This window comes from Leptinotarsa decemlineata, unplaced genomic scaffold (genome assembly GCF_025532065.1).
Source record: "Leptinotarsa decemlineata unplaced genomic scaffold, Ldec_3_MD MMD2_P_RNA_scaffold_9, whole genome shotgun sequence".
Lineage (NCBI taxonomy): Eukaryota > Metazoa > Arthropoda > Insecta > Coleoptera > Chrysomelidae > Leptinotarsa > Leptinotarsa decemlineata.
In genome coordinates, this window is record NW_027412536.1 from 9644067 (window position 1) to 9657703 (window position 13637).

The 13637-nt window shown below is 39.7% G+C and overlaps 1 long non-coding RNA gene across 1 annotated transcript; it reads left to right on the plus strand.

Moving 5' to 3' along the window:
• Window positions 1-3148: 3148 nt before the first annotated feature.
• Window positions 3149-12827, plus strand: LOC141480522 (uncharacterized). Its single transcript, XR_012464398.1, has 2 exons — window positions 3149-3274; window positions 12338-12827. It is a non-coding gene; the product is annotated as an uncharacterized lncRNA (long non-coding RNA).
• The last annotated feature ends 810 nt before the right edge of the window (window positions 12828-13637 follow it).

Here is a 13637-nt window from a genome sequence, read left to right on the forward strand (position 1 = left end):
TCTTTCTCTACTCGTTTGGAGTAGTGAAGTGGACTCGGGAGGAGCTGTATCAACTCGACGTAAAGGTCCGAAAAATGATGCATCTCTATAGGAGTTTGCATCCCAAATCGTCCGTTCCACGGTTGTACTTCCCCCGACAATAGGGAGGCCGTTGAATTTTGAGTTTGGAGTATCTACATGACAGAATAGTACTGGATACAGCCTGTAAAGTCGTCAGGAGTTCGGATTCCCTTCTCTGTATGGTCCGTGAAAATGAGAGAGCAGGAATTGGAGCATTTCTCTTTAGGGCAGCTGCCCGAGCAGCTGATGAACTTGGTATAGTTTTCGACACTGAACGAGGTGACCACAACTCTGTCACCGAGTTGGAACCTGTTCAGCAAAAAGCTCAGATAAAAGCCGCAGAGATCACGTTACTTCTGCGGAAACACAAGTATGAGCCAATGCATGGGGTCTTCTTCAATAACATTGGAGAGCTTGGCTTATCAAAGCGCCTAACCTTCGCTTTTTTCAGGTTGAGTCGGAAACTGAGGGGTTCATCATGGCTTGCCAGGATGGTGTCTACCGCAGTCGCGTGATGGGTATAGAGGTTCCTGACACAAGCTGCAGGGCCTGCCGCGAGGTGCCCGAGACCCTAATGCACTTGCACAAGCTAATACGCCTGATGTGGTCCTTCTGGACCACCAGAGTAAAACGATATTTGTCGTGGAGTTTTCAGCTCCTGGCGAGACGAATATCGTCAGAAAAGAGGAGAAAAAACGGATAAAATATCGAGAATTTCTCTTCGAAGTCCGCAGACTCTATCCAGATCACTCTGTCAAGATGGTTGTTCTGATTATTGGTGTCCTTGGTGGAATGATGTCCTCCCGAATCTTAAAATCATACCGGCTTGCCGCACTAAGGCAGAAATCTTAGCCGTACAGATGCAGACGACTATCATTCTTGGCTCACTACGCTTGCTCAGGGCACATGATTCTCGGACCCAATGATCACTTACCCCACGGTGTGGGGAGTGGTCATTGGTTGATAATGCTGGCGCGGCCTCCCGAATGTATCGGGGCTTCGGGGATAGGGCCTGACCAGCGCACACTACGGGGGAAAAAAATAAAAAATGATAATAATAATTTTTTATTGATCCATTAGAATGAGCCTAAAAGAAGCAACTGGACAAGTCAGTACATATCAGATACATATATAAAATACAACTATAAAACTGACACATTCATATAACAAGAGTTATTGAAACAACTGTACAAAACAGCAAGAATAAAAAATTATACAATGTAGGTAAGAAAAAAACTCTTCGATTGTATAGGGGCTAATTTCAAAAAGTAGTTGTTTTATTTTATGTTTGAATACTTGTTCCTTGGTTATGATTTTTAAAATTTGAATTTTGAGTGGATTGAATTCATGAATTCATTCCGTGACATCAAGTCGTAATATTATGAATTAATTGAGAGTCTTCTTATAATGTTATCCAGATTTGGTACTGAAGAGCTGATAAAGCAAGCGTCTTACGGCAAAACATCGGATGTCTACCAATAACGATACAGTGTTCCATGTAAGTGAAATTTTACCTCTTTTATTTACTATATCGTGTAGCAATCCTGTGAATGATATCTGATTCCATTCTTTAATGAACGCTTGGAATACAAACTGAATATAGAAAAACGTTATTTGAATAATTCAGTGTACATATTCGTTTCAAAAGTTTTTTTTTCTTTCGGATAATTATTGTTTATATGAAAGTAACTCTTTCGAAATGGCTTTTTTTCCAGTTTGTGTCTAAAAAGTATTTCTTTTCATGACCCACACATCTATGTAAACCGGTTGTCAACGAATGTATTAGACAAGTCATAATTTCTAGACTATTGGGGTTATCAGAATGAGATTTGGTATGAGTAAATGGGATGTAAGGAGGAGGTCACTTCCGGTTTCACCGGAAATGGCTCAGGTTTTAAATTTTTAAATGGAACACCTTGTATATTGTAACATTTTTGTATTTCTGAGACAATTCTGGATCAGAATGTAATATTTCCAAAAGTTTTCATGCCTATTCATTTTCTTCAGCCACTTCTGAAATTGCATCTAGGTGGCCGTGACCAAAGTTAAACTAATCTAAGGACCTCAGGTGATATCAGAAAATTACAATCATGCAGTTTTAGTGACTAGTATGTTAGATAAGAATAAGACAATTTGACAAAATTACATTTTCGTGTCTATTTTTTTTTCTAATGGCGACAATTTATTGGCAAGCACTTTCCGTTAAAAGCATTTTTTGACGGATCTAATGGTACTAATTTATTTGCGATTGGATTACAAATAAGAACATAAATTGAATATAACTGAAGGAAATACTTGAATATAATTATTTCACTTTTGTCAAGTGTTCCATGGATAATAATTCATTAACTTTTGTAAGCATTTTCCGAAAATGGATTATTAGTTGTCTTAGATTATTACTTGGATTATTACTTGTCTAATAGATTCGTTGACATCCGGTAGAGGTATCTTGTTTGAAATTGATCGCTTCTTTCCTTTCTTCGGAAGATTTCCACTCGATTTCAAATTTCCCAATTGTTTATAGTTTTTGAAATATTTGCAAAGACCTAAATACCTTTTTTTACATCCTAATTTGTTTACAACTTCTGAAATTTTTTATGTGTTACTCAAAAACGGTTTCAGCGCATTTTTCTAGATATCATTCCGGATCGAATGATTGCACGTATTTTTCCGACCATTATCTCTATTTTTCACAATTTTCAATTTGTGAACTAGACTATTTATTTATTGATATATTGTGTAATTTACAAGATTGCATTGTGTTGCAATCCTTTTCATTTGAACAAAATGTTTTCATGGTATAGTAACACGACGAAAAATTGTGAGTATATTTTGCTGTTCAGACATTGATACTTGAACCATATGTTATATTCTATTACTTGCTTCACAACAGTTATCGTATCGTATTTGTAGTCATGGGCGTCGCCAGTGTAGGGCAAGGGGGGCCGACATAGATAATATAACTGCACTTTTGATGCACCGTTTGGAACCTTTGGTATAGTAATGAATATTACTGGAGTCTTTTCCCAACATCAAACCGTTATTTTAACACCTCGACACGTGTTTCGATCACCAAGTGATCATCTTCAAGAGGAAGATCACTTGGTTTTGAAGTGGTATCGAAATTTCAGTATTGTTCTAGTTCCACGTGAGTGTGCAATATTTCTTTTTTTAAAGAGTATGGTGAAGAGGTTACTGTGGTTTTAATTAGCTGGTAAGTTTTATTCTAACTTCTTCATGTATTCCATTCAGTATGTTTCTCTTTCTAATCGTAGCTTTGGCAATGGATATTCGAAATTTTTTCGAGAAAGAAAACAGGGGATGAATTCACCCCCGCAAAAAAAGCGAACGTTATTCATGAAAAAACCACAAGCTGGCACTAGTGGCACTTCGACAATAATTTCTCCCAAGCATATAAATGATAATTATTTAGCTTTGTTTTTGGAAAAACAAACGATTCCAAATGAAAAAAAATATGATTTGTTCCATAATTCTTGGATAGGTACAATTTCGAACTCGACTCAATCAACATCTACGTCATTTATTAGAGAGTGGTTTAATCGATATGAGTGTATTATATATTCGATAAAACTTTGGGACTTTGTAAATATTGTGTACTATTTCAACCAGTCGTAAAACAAGATCTATTAAGTGCATTCATCGTTTCAGAATTCACAAATTTTAAGCATATTCACGAAAATGCAAAAAAGCATGAAGATTCAGAATGGCACTGCTAGGTACTCACAAAGCAGAACGATTTTATTCCAAAATATATTTTCTGGGCGATCTTCTACAATATCTGAACTGATTGATTCTTCAGAGAAACAACTGATTGAAGAAAATAGGAAGAAGTTGGCATCAATAATATCATCATTATTGTTTTGTGCGACACATCACACAGCACTGAGAGGAAAATACTGTAGTGGAGGAAATTTCCAAGATCTCATTCAATTTAGGATAGAAAGTGGAGATAAAGTACCGGAAGATCATTATGAAAAATGTACACACACCGCAAAATACAATTCCGTGCAAACTCAGAATGAAATAATCGAGCGTTGTCAGAAAAATATTATTGATGAAATGAATAATAGTGATGTTTTCTCAGTCTTAGCTGATGAACCATCTGATATTGCGGGTGTAGAGCAGTTATCTGTTAGTGTAAGATAGAAAGACAGTAATTTAATAGTGAAAGAAGAGTTTTTTGGATTCACCGAATCGAAATGGATGGATACTAACAATAGCCTCTGCGATTATCAACACTTGTAAGGAGTGGGATTTGAATTTAGATAAGTTATATAGGTTGGGATTCGATGGTTGCAGCGCCATGTCTGGAAAATAAAATGGCGTGCAACAGAAAATCCGTTCGCAATATCCTTCTGCTACCTACTTTCATTGTTCATACCACAAACTGAATTTAGATGTAAATGATTTGAATTCAGCTCCATAAATACAGAACACTATAGGTTTGGTTAAGTATATAATTCGATTTTTTAGTGAGAGTGTTAAACGAAGACAACTGGTATCACATATTTCATTGCTAAATGAAACACGATGGACTGCAAAATATAAATCGATTGGAATGTTTTCTGGTGAAATTCTTGACGTATACTCAGCAATGCAAACCATATATTCAAATGATGCACTTTTTGACTCTGAAACGAGGACTACTGCTTCTCAACTTTTATCTTTTTCGAATTTTATAATTTCTTTAGTGATTATAAAACAAATATTTTTCACAGTTAGAACCAATTGCTAATAAACTCCAAGCTGTGAGTATTGATTTGCTTTATGTGGAAAAACAAATCGATGAACTATCTCGAGTATTTGAAATAGATTGAAAAAATTCAGTTGCGCGCTTCTCAGCGTTATTCAAAGACGGTAAAGAGATAGCGGAAATATTTGATATTGACATTAGATCTCCAAGAATAGTGAATAAACAAACGTATCGACCAAATATCTCTACTTCATCAACTGAAGAATATTTCAGGCTCGACATTTCCATACCTCATTTAGATTGATTGCTAACTTCATTGTCTTCTTGATTTTAGGAAGATACGTCAGTAGCCTTTTATTGTCGACATTACACCCAATTAATATTCAGAAAAAATGTTATTAGTGAGGATAGTATACAAATCCTGATAACAAAGTATAAGTTGAACAATTATGATACAGAGTATGATACTTGGGTCACTATTTGGAAAAATAGAAGAGTTGATGAAAAGTATGAGAACTTCAATTTTTCTAAAGTGGCTTCAAATGAATGTGCATTACATAAACTATCAACATATTTGTTTTAGATGGAGGAAATTGAAATTTTTATTTGAATGTTTTTTAATTAATTTAAGTATATGAATTTTCCGTTACAATAGGTACCAAAAAATATGATAGTATATTTATTCCTCCATTTCTTGATACAATTATGGTTTTGTGATTTTTATTTTTGGTTTTATGTTGTAATGTCTCATTGAACACTTTTAAGTTGATCAATTTATTTGTTGTTCCTTGAAAAATTACAATTTTGAGTACCTGTCGCCCCTCTGACTTTCATCCTGGCGACGCCCATGTTTGTAGTATGTGTCGAATATTCATGATTTGATATCAGTTCACTTACTAAATAACGTTTATCATTTGTTCTTAGATTACCCAAATTCAATGATAATATTCAATAATGATATTCAAATATTCCAGACTGGAACTGGAAGAAAAAGTCCTTTCGAAAGTAGTTATTTCGGGAGGGCTTTTCAATTCAAATCATTTATATGTAGAAACATGTAGATTCGTTTTCCGATGGCATTCCAGAATATCCTTTCGAATTCATGCTAACGAATTTGTCAATTTTAAAGATTGGCCAAACCACCAATGTCGACATAAAAACTCGGCAAGCTAACTTGGATGTCAATAGGTGGTTACACCTATGTCTTGCTTAATTTTACGCAGTGATTTGTGCCAAGTACTTGCTTCTAGCAGTTTAGCTATCTCGTCATGGACGACGGCCTTCCGGGCTTCTGACATTTTTCGGTATCTATATCGCTGGAACATTCGCTCTTCCTTAACACGAATCTTATGCAGTACTGCCTTGGTCTGGGGTTGGCGAGTGGTCTGTTGGTGAAGACGTTTGACTACCGATCATATTTTGTCTTTTGTCTCTTCAGAAAACTGAGAGTCCTAAAGTCAGAAAACTAAAACGAAATATCCACCTGGGGATACTTCCTGTTCACAGGGTCTACTTGAAAGTGGGCACAGGTTGGCCGAAATATATCGACCCCCGACCTAAGTCAATACTGTAAACCAGTTAATACCGTGAACTTGATGTGGAACTTTCGCTCTTCTATTTCCATCTCCAAGGTAATCTGACCCAAACCCTGCCTAAAATTGCTTTCGCACTCCATGAATACAGTTGCAGGATTGGCAATCCAGTAAGATCCATGTTGGCTAGCACCCTGGATTGAATGATGATACTCGAAGCTCCGGTGTCAATCAGAGCTGAGAGATTAGTGAAATTGATTTCACACGGATTCTTGAAAGATATCTTCCAAGTAAGAGACGTTTTTTTCTAGGAACATGTAGCATTCAGAAGAAAAGGAAAAGAAAAAATGCATGTACACAGGTATGATATTGGCGATCGCATCAGTGGTCCTCGTCTTGGGGGCCCATGGTTCTCCACTGCCAAATACTCTGCCCACACACTTGGTATGCCGAGGACTCTCTTTGAAAAACCGTAGCCCTTTTCACCACATTGTTGTAGTTTTCCCGACAGTTGATGATAAACTCTTGTGATGGTGGTAGTCTTCGCGTACTCGGCCCTGAGTTCGAAGACCCTGATTGCGAAAAAGTTCGCTGTAGAGAATGATAGATATCCGAGGAATTGTTATTTCGGTTATTATTTCAACTTCCTCGGTTCTGTTGGCACCTTCATTTCCCGTGTTCTGGTTCACTGGAAGATTCATGCTCCGGGTGCCTTACCTAGATAACTGCAAGTCCTCTTCAATGCTACTCGTGTCTTGACTCAGAGTCTCTATGTCTGTGGGTCGTTTGCCTCGGAAGAAATAACGCAACTTAGCCTAGACTTTCTTTGTACCTTGCCTTTCAGGAAAAATTCATTAGTGATTTTAGTTATCAGTTCCGCGCAGGCATACTTTTCGCTCAACCTAAAAACCTCCATCTACCAAGTGATCTGGGCACTGGCATGAATTGCAGCCCACTTGGCAACATCACTAGATAGCTGGGCAAACAGGATCTGGACTCATTCGTCTTCTGGTACTCCGCTCCTGACTAGTTCGACTGATAGTTTGTTACAAAAAACCTTCGGATCTTCATTTCTGCTTCTCGAGAAAGTGGGAAGTCTAAACGTCTTGAACCGGTTATTGGTATACTGCTCAACCGAGTACGGTATACAGCAGGAACGTCAGGCGTCAACTCTACGGAATTGGCTTTTTGCAGGTCTGCCTGCCTGAGGTTGTAGAGATACAATTTATTCGTGCGCCACTGACGTGACTGCTTGAGGCACGAAGCCAGAAAGGGCCATACCCTGAAAAGACCAGCTAGTTCTTGTGCTACTTCTGAAAAGGTCAAGGTTGTGGGGAACAAGGTAGGGGATTCTATTTCGCTAATAACATGAAACAATACCCCTTTTCTTTCTTCAGAACTCTTTCGGAGCTCAATTCCTCCTATTTCTGGTTCAAGCGGGTTCAAAAGTGGAGTCTGAGCTCAGAAGCAACTTTTCTCGATGGAAGCTGGTCCTGCGCGGTTTATCTCCTTCAGGACTTTCATTTCGACCCCATATTGGGCACTAATACAGCACTTGAGAGGGTACTCTTTCGGAGCGTACTTCTGATGAAGTAACCGGCTGGGCGTGGAGTTGCTGTAGACCATCAGTCCCAAGTCTACTTGTCGCTTCGTGACCAGAGCCGGCGAGTGCTGGTTGGATTCAGTGATCCAGGAATTTCGGCTACTCTTACATTGAAGCCACGATGAAAAGTAAACTTCCTATTTTGAAAAAAGCCCCTATCAACTAGCTAAGCTAAGTGCGCCGATGGGGTACGTCTGGCCACCACGATGGTAAAAGACCAGATCAAAAAGTTACTTTCGAGGCCCTAACGTACTCGACACACTCGTCCTTGACCTGACCTACCTAACCACGTGATTCGATGGTGCGAGTTTTTTCCGGAGACACACGGGCGTTTGAAGCCCTCTGTAAAAGCATTGGCACAGTACACGTAGGCTGTCCTGTAAGTAAGCTGGATCGGCGTAACTTCAGACGTATTTGGAGGCCGGCTAGTGGGTCCTTCTTTGCCGCCTGAGCCGACATAATGGCGAATTCTTCAAGTATATATAAAAGCTAACAAGCTCTGTTCGAATTCACTGGGCCTTGATAAAGAGCACACAAGTATTTGTATTCGGTTCAGAGTGCCTTGATGAAGATAATTGGAGCTAAACAGCTATTTGTTATTCCTCAGACTTCAAAAAAGTAGAAACTACAATGTGGGACACCTTGTACAATTTGTCCTAAATGCTGAACTAAAGTCCAATTACTTCCACTTGTTTCATATAATAAACACTCCTACAAATCTTGATCCTCACTGGATTTCAGTGTGGTGCAATATATATTTCTTTGCAATCTTCTTCTTTAATCATATTCTTATCGCCTATAATATTTCATAACTCTCCAAAGCACTAATTAGCTTTCAATACTTAGGTTTGAGCGCGACAACCGCTTGCGCTCTAATGCCGAATCCCTCATGCCCTCCCCGGGATTGAGAGCCCCGAGATAAAGTATTTACCACATTGTTAATGTGTGCAGAAACTAGAATCTCTTCCGTCCACCTCTTTTCACTTCCGAGTGGTCCTCACCCTACTTCTTGGCAAGATTGAAATCTGAACTCTTGTGGTCGAAAGTCAGTCTCTGGTGCTTATAATCCCTTATATCGTATTATTGTAAAACCTGACTCTGCTGTATGTAGTGTGCGCATGGTAGTCTCCTGTACTTAGCTGGAAACGAATATTGTATGTCGCGAACTAATGTGTATATGTTCGAACCAGATTTTGTGTGTGTATCTGATGTATCGGTTAGGTATGTATTTTAGAACGTTTACGGTCACCCGCAGGCAGACGTAGAAGCTGTAGAGTAGTGGAGACAGCTCGGCTCCCTGATAGGGTACAAGGTTCCTTTGACTCGGACTTGAAATGTTCTGCCTTTCAGAAAGGACCTAATCCACGCGACTAGGCCCCGAGGCAGTTCGAAATCGAGCATTTTGTATAGGAAGGCCTTCATACCAGACACGGTCAAAGGCCTTTGAAATGTCGAAGAGAACAAGATGCACTGTCCCTCTGATGTTTGGCTCTGATATGGAGTTTTCGACCAGTGTCAGGGCATGCAGTTCGGTAGAGTATGCCCTCCTGAAGCCGAATTATTCGTCAGGCAGAACATTTCGGTCTTCAACTTCTTCAGTCAGCTTTTGCAGCACAACACGTTCAGCCAGCTTAGCCATTGAGCTCAATAGACTAATCGAACGATGATTCTGGGGAAACAGCGGAATCTGCCCCTGCTTCGGGATCATAGTGACCACGGCGTGCTTTCGTTTCCGAGGGAAGTATCTGAGAATGATTGAACTGTTCAACAAGTATCGCATAAAGTTCTCGTGGAGCTGCTTCAACAACCTGTTGTTGATTGAATCAGTTCTCGGAGCCTCTTAAGTCTTGGAGGCCTTCATGTAACTCCTCAGTTCTTCCTCCGAAGCTTAACGGATCACGTCGTCATGATTTTACCTGAGGATATGCCAAATCTGACTTTCCGGCCAAATATCACAGTTAATATCATCGTCCGGGTCAACGTTGAGTTGGAAGTGACGTTCCGTTGTGTCTTCAAAGGCCGATGATTTCTCAGTGGGGGAGTAACAGATGTCGCGAGGTCCGTGAAGAGGGAAGGGAGACAGTCTTTCTCGTTTCAAGCTTGCGGGTGATTCACCAGAGATCATCTTCCCTAGGTTCGAGCTATTCCAAACACTCACTTCATTTCTCGTTTCGGTAGTCAGTAATAGCCTGTTTGACTCGGTTGGCCATTCTGCTAGGCGGAGCCTTGTCCCCCGGAATGAAAGTCCGCTGATAAACTCTTCTGATTCTGATAAAACCTTCTGGGGGAGGAAACTCATTAAAGCTACGTAGCGGACACCCCCTCCTGGTTATGGTTGCGCGAAACGTGTTGTTTTTCGAACAGCTCGAAATCCTCCACTGCCGCGTTGAGATCGTTGAGAGTTTGAAGTGCTTCATAATCCGTGCGTGTCTCCACTAGGTGTGCCTTGAAGGCTCACCAATCCGTGGATGATCTCATGCGATAGGCCTGAAGAGGCGGATCATCATCCAGCATCAGGATGACTGACTCCGAGTTCAGTTTCGACAGAGTGTAGACATCATAGGACAAGAAGATGTTCCTGAGCATCGCGATGTGCAGCACGTCATGTCTGTGTCGCCCAGAATGGGCCCATCACCCTATACTCATGCCTGTCAGCATGCGCATGAAGCATTCGGCCGTTCGCATTGATGGGTCTGCTCCACAAATGGTGCTTTGAATGCCGAATGGCTTGTTTGTCATCTTAATTTAGGTCTAGATTGGATTCCAAACCCCTGACTCTTTTATCCTGTATGGTTGTTGGATCTGTATTTTTAATGTGGGGCACGGCCGAGATTTCTCTCGCCGTCTTTGTATCCCTCTTGATGGGATAACTTCCTGTGACGTGTGGCCTCGAGATTTGTTATAATCTCACCCCGTAGCCTTTGAAGCGTTTTTAGTTCGTCTTGGTTGGAGGGGTGTTTACCGTCAGCATAGTTTGCAGGACGGGTAATTCATTAGCAGTGACTGCAGTTGGTCGAAGGCCGTACACAGTCCGTCGACCAAACTGGGGTCGCTGCTTTTAGTAGTTTTTACGGCCCTCACATATGAGACTCCGTTTTTGACTGTACTTGGTCCTGGTTCTTACATTGGTTCTTACATTCAGCCGTCATGTAGCGGCTGACGCATCTTAGGCACGCAGGTATTGCCTTGAAATTCCTTTGCGAATGGCGGTAACACTGTCCCACTGCTGTTCGGGGTCGTTGTGATTTACTTTTTACTTGAACGTTTAATATTTCCCTAACCTCGTAGATGTGGCTCTGCTCTCTGAAAACTAGAACCAGTACGAGTGGGAATGGCTTTTTGTTCTGCTGTTTTAGCCTGGCTATCGAAATGAGGTCGAAGCCCTTGGCTTTTAGGTCGTCTTTTATTAATTCGGTCTCGAGGTATTCGGGGACGCCTCGGTTTTGCCTTAATGGTTTTGCTTCCTGCATGGTATAGGTGTGGTGCGGAATTTTTTCTCTGTCAAGTATCCTGACTATTTTACGAAAGTCGCCCGGACTGGCAGGCTGGACTTTAACGCCATCATTGGTGTTTACCGCTTTCGTGAAGTATATTTTCTCTTTAGCGGCTATATCGTTAAATTTCGACTACTTATCATTCTGCCTGATAATGATCGGTGGTGTTTTTTTTTTGCTTTCGGACCGGTTGCCTGAGTTGTATTTGGCATCGCGGCCTCCTCGTCATGTGCCTCAGTTTCCATATCTTCAGGAGTATGGATTTCTTCTGGATTTGGGGCCTCGTTGACTTCCTGGACATCTACGTTTTCAGGGGTATTTGTCCTGAGTTTTTTAGGTTTTCTCGACGGTATTTCCGTCTTCTCGGTTTTTGGTCCATCACTTTGTGATTTGGTCTTATAATTTGTTTTGGGTTTTTTGGGAGACTCTATCTACACAGGCCGTTTTTTATTTGAAATCGCCTCTTCTTCAGGACTCTCTTCAGTTGAGTAGCTGAGTTGTCATCCATTTGATCATCCATATCAGGGCAGGCTCTTTTCTGTTCTATTTCATGTCTCTTTTTCCGCATCATAATATGCGTGGAAACGAGTTCCTTGGGAGAAACATCGTAAAGGTCTAGCAATTTGGAAATCATTGCTAGAACCATTTCTCTTTTTTCATTACTGGCATTGAGTACAAATGCATTAATAATCTCATCCATCTTAGCATGTTACCACTTCGACTGCTCGAGTGCGTATCATGTTATATTACTCGATGTGTATGTATGCCGAATGGCTCGCGGAGCGCTATATTTATACGTTCCGGAGGCGAGCGCGCGCAGGCTTCGCACATCACACGTCGATACATTTCCCAACCTTAGCGAATTCATTTCCAATTTGTTTCTCGAATTATTTCGTTTACTTGGAGGTTGGTAACAGTGTTGTTTTTTTTACAGTTTCCCTTCAATCGAGGATCACCTGCCTAGTACTGATGATGTCCAACGGACTGAAACAGCTGTATACCGGTGGCTCTAAAATTGAAATCAAATTAGGATTCTACACAAATGGTTCTATATTTTTCATGATTTCAAATTCAGACATGCAAGGAGAACTAAGTCCTTCCTGGGATTGAAATTTGGACACAATTCCCTCAATACTTCTGAATTTCACAGGAAATTTTATCATAGTGACAATTTTTGAATACGGTTATGTCATTATTAAATTCTCCAGGACTTGCAGATTTCACCTTCAAAAGGACGAAGTAACTTTCAAGATATATGTCGATCTAGCGTTAGTTGGGACAACATAGATGACCTTCACTTTCTTCATAATTACCATTATATGTCCTTGGTTGTGAGGTTATTCTTCAAACTAAGTGAAATATCTATTTTATATATTCTCAAAAATAAAATATAGCCAGTTATCGCGGAATTCGTTATTGTAATACATTTCAAATAAGTATCACATGATCCACATTTGAGTTTAAAAAATGTGCCCGTCTCACCCCCTTCCTCCTATCAGTTAAATAACCTCATTCGATAATATTTCGCAAATGTAGACTGAGCTATTTCAATTTTTTTTCGAAACGATATTATTTCCGAAATGATGAAGTTATTCCAAATTCAAGTCGCTCAGTTTGAATGCTCCTCAGAATAGATTATTAGTAAGCATCGAGTTTGAAGTTGGAATTATGAGTCCGTCAGTATTCCAGAAATGGTGGACTCGGAACTAATCTTCATAAATATGGATTCGAAGCTCTGGAAACTTCTATTCGAATTCAAAAGTACTGTTCGATATATTACAATTCATTGCATGTAAATAGTACACTGTATGAATACATTGAACCCGATATTTCTATTCTTGAATAAATTTTTGAAAAGAAAACCTTCACATTGCTTATACAGTTCGACAAGTAATAGATATCCACTCTGCCGGTTAAAAAAATTACTCATTAGTCGATTCAGGTGGGGTTATCTTCATATTTCAAGGATATGTGAATATTTGATCTACATTATCTTTTATTGCTAAGAACTATATCATCCTCTTGAACCTCTCGATAAAACAGAAAATTATAATACATGAGTATCAATTTGCTTTTGTTGGGATGATTTCAATTGAATAAAAATGTCCGCTAAGAAATGGATATTATAACTAAGCTGTTTTTGTAGATAGTAGGCAAAAAATAAAATACCTGTTTGAGTTTGGGAGGTATTTTTTAAAAGAAATTAGGCAAAACACTTTTTGGCGTTCTACTTC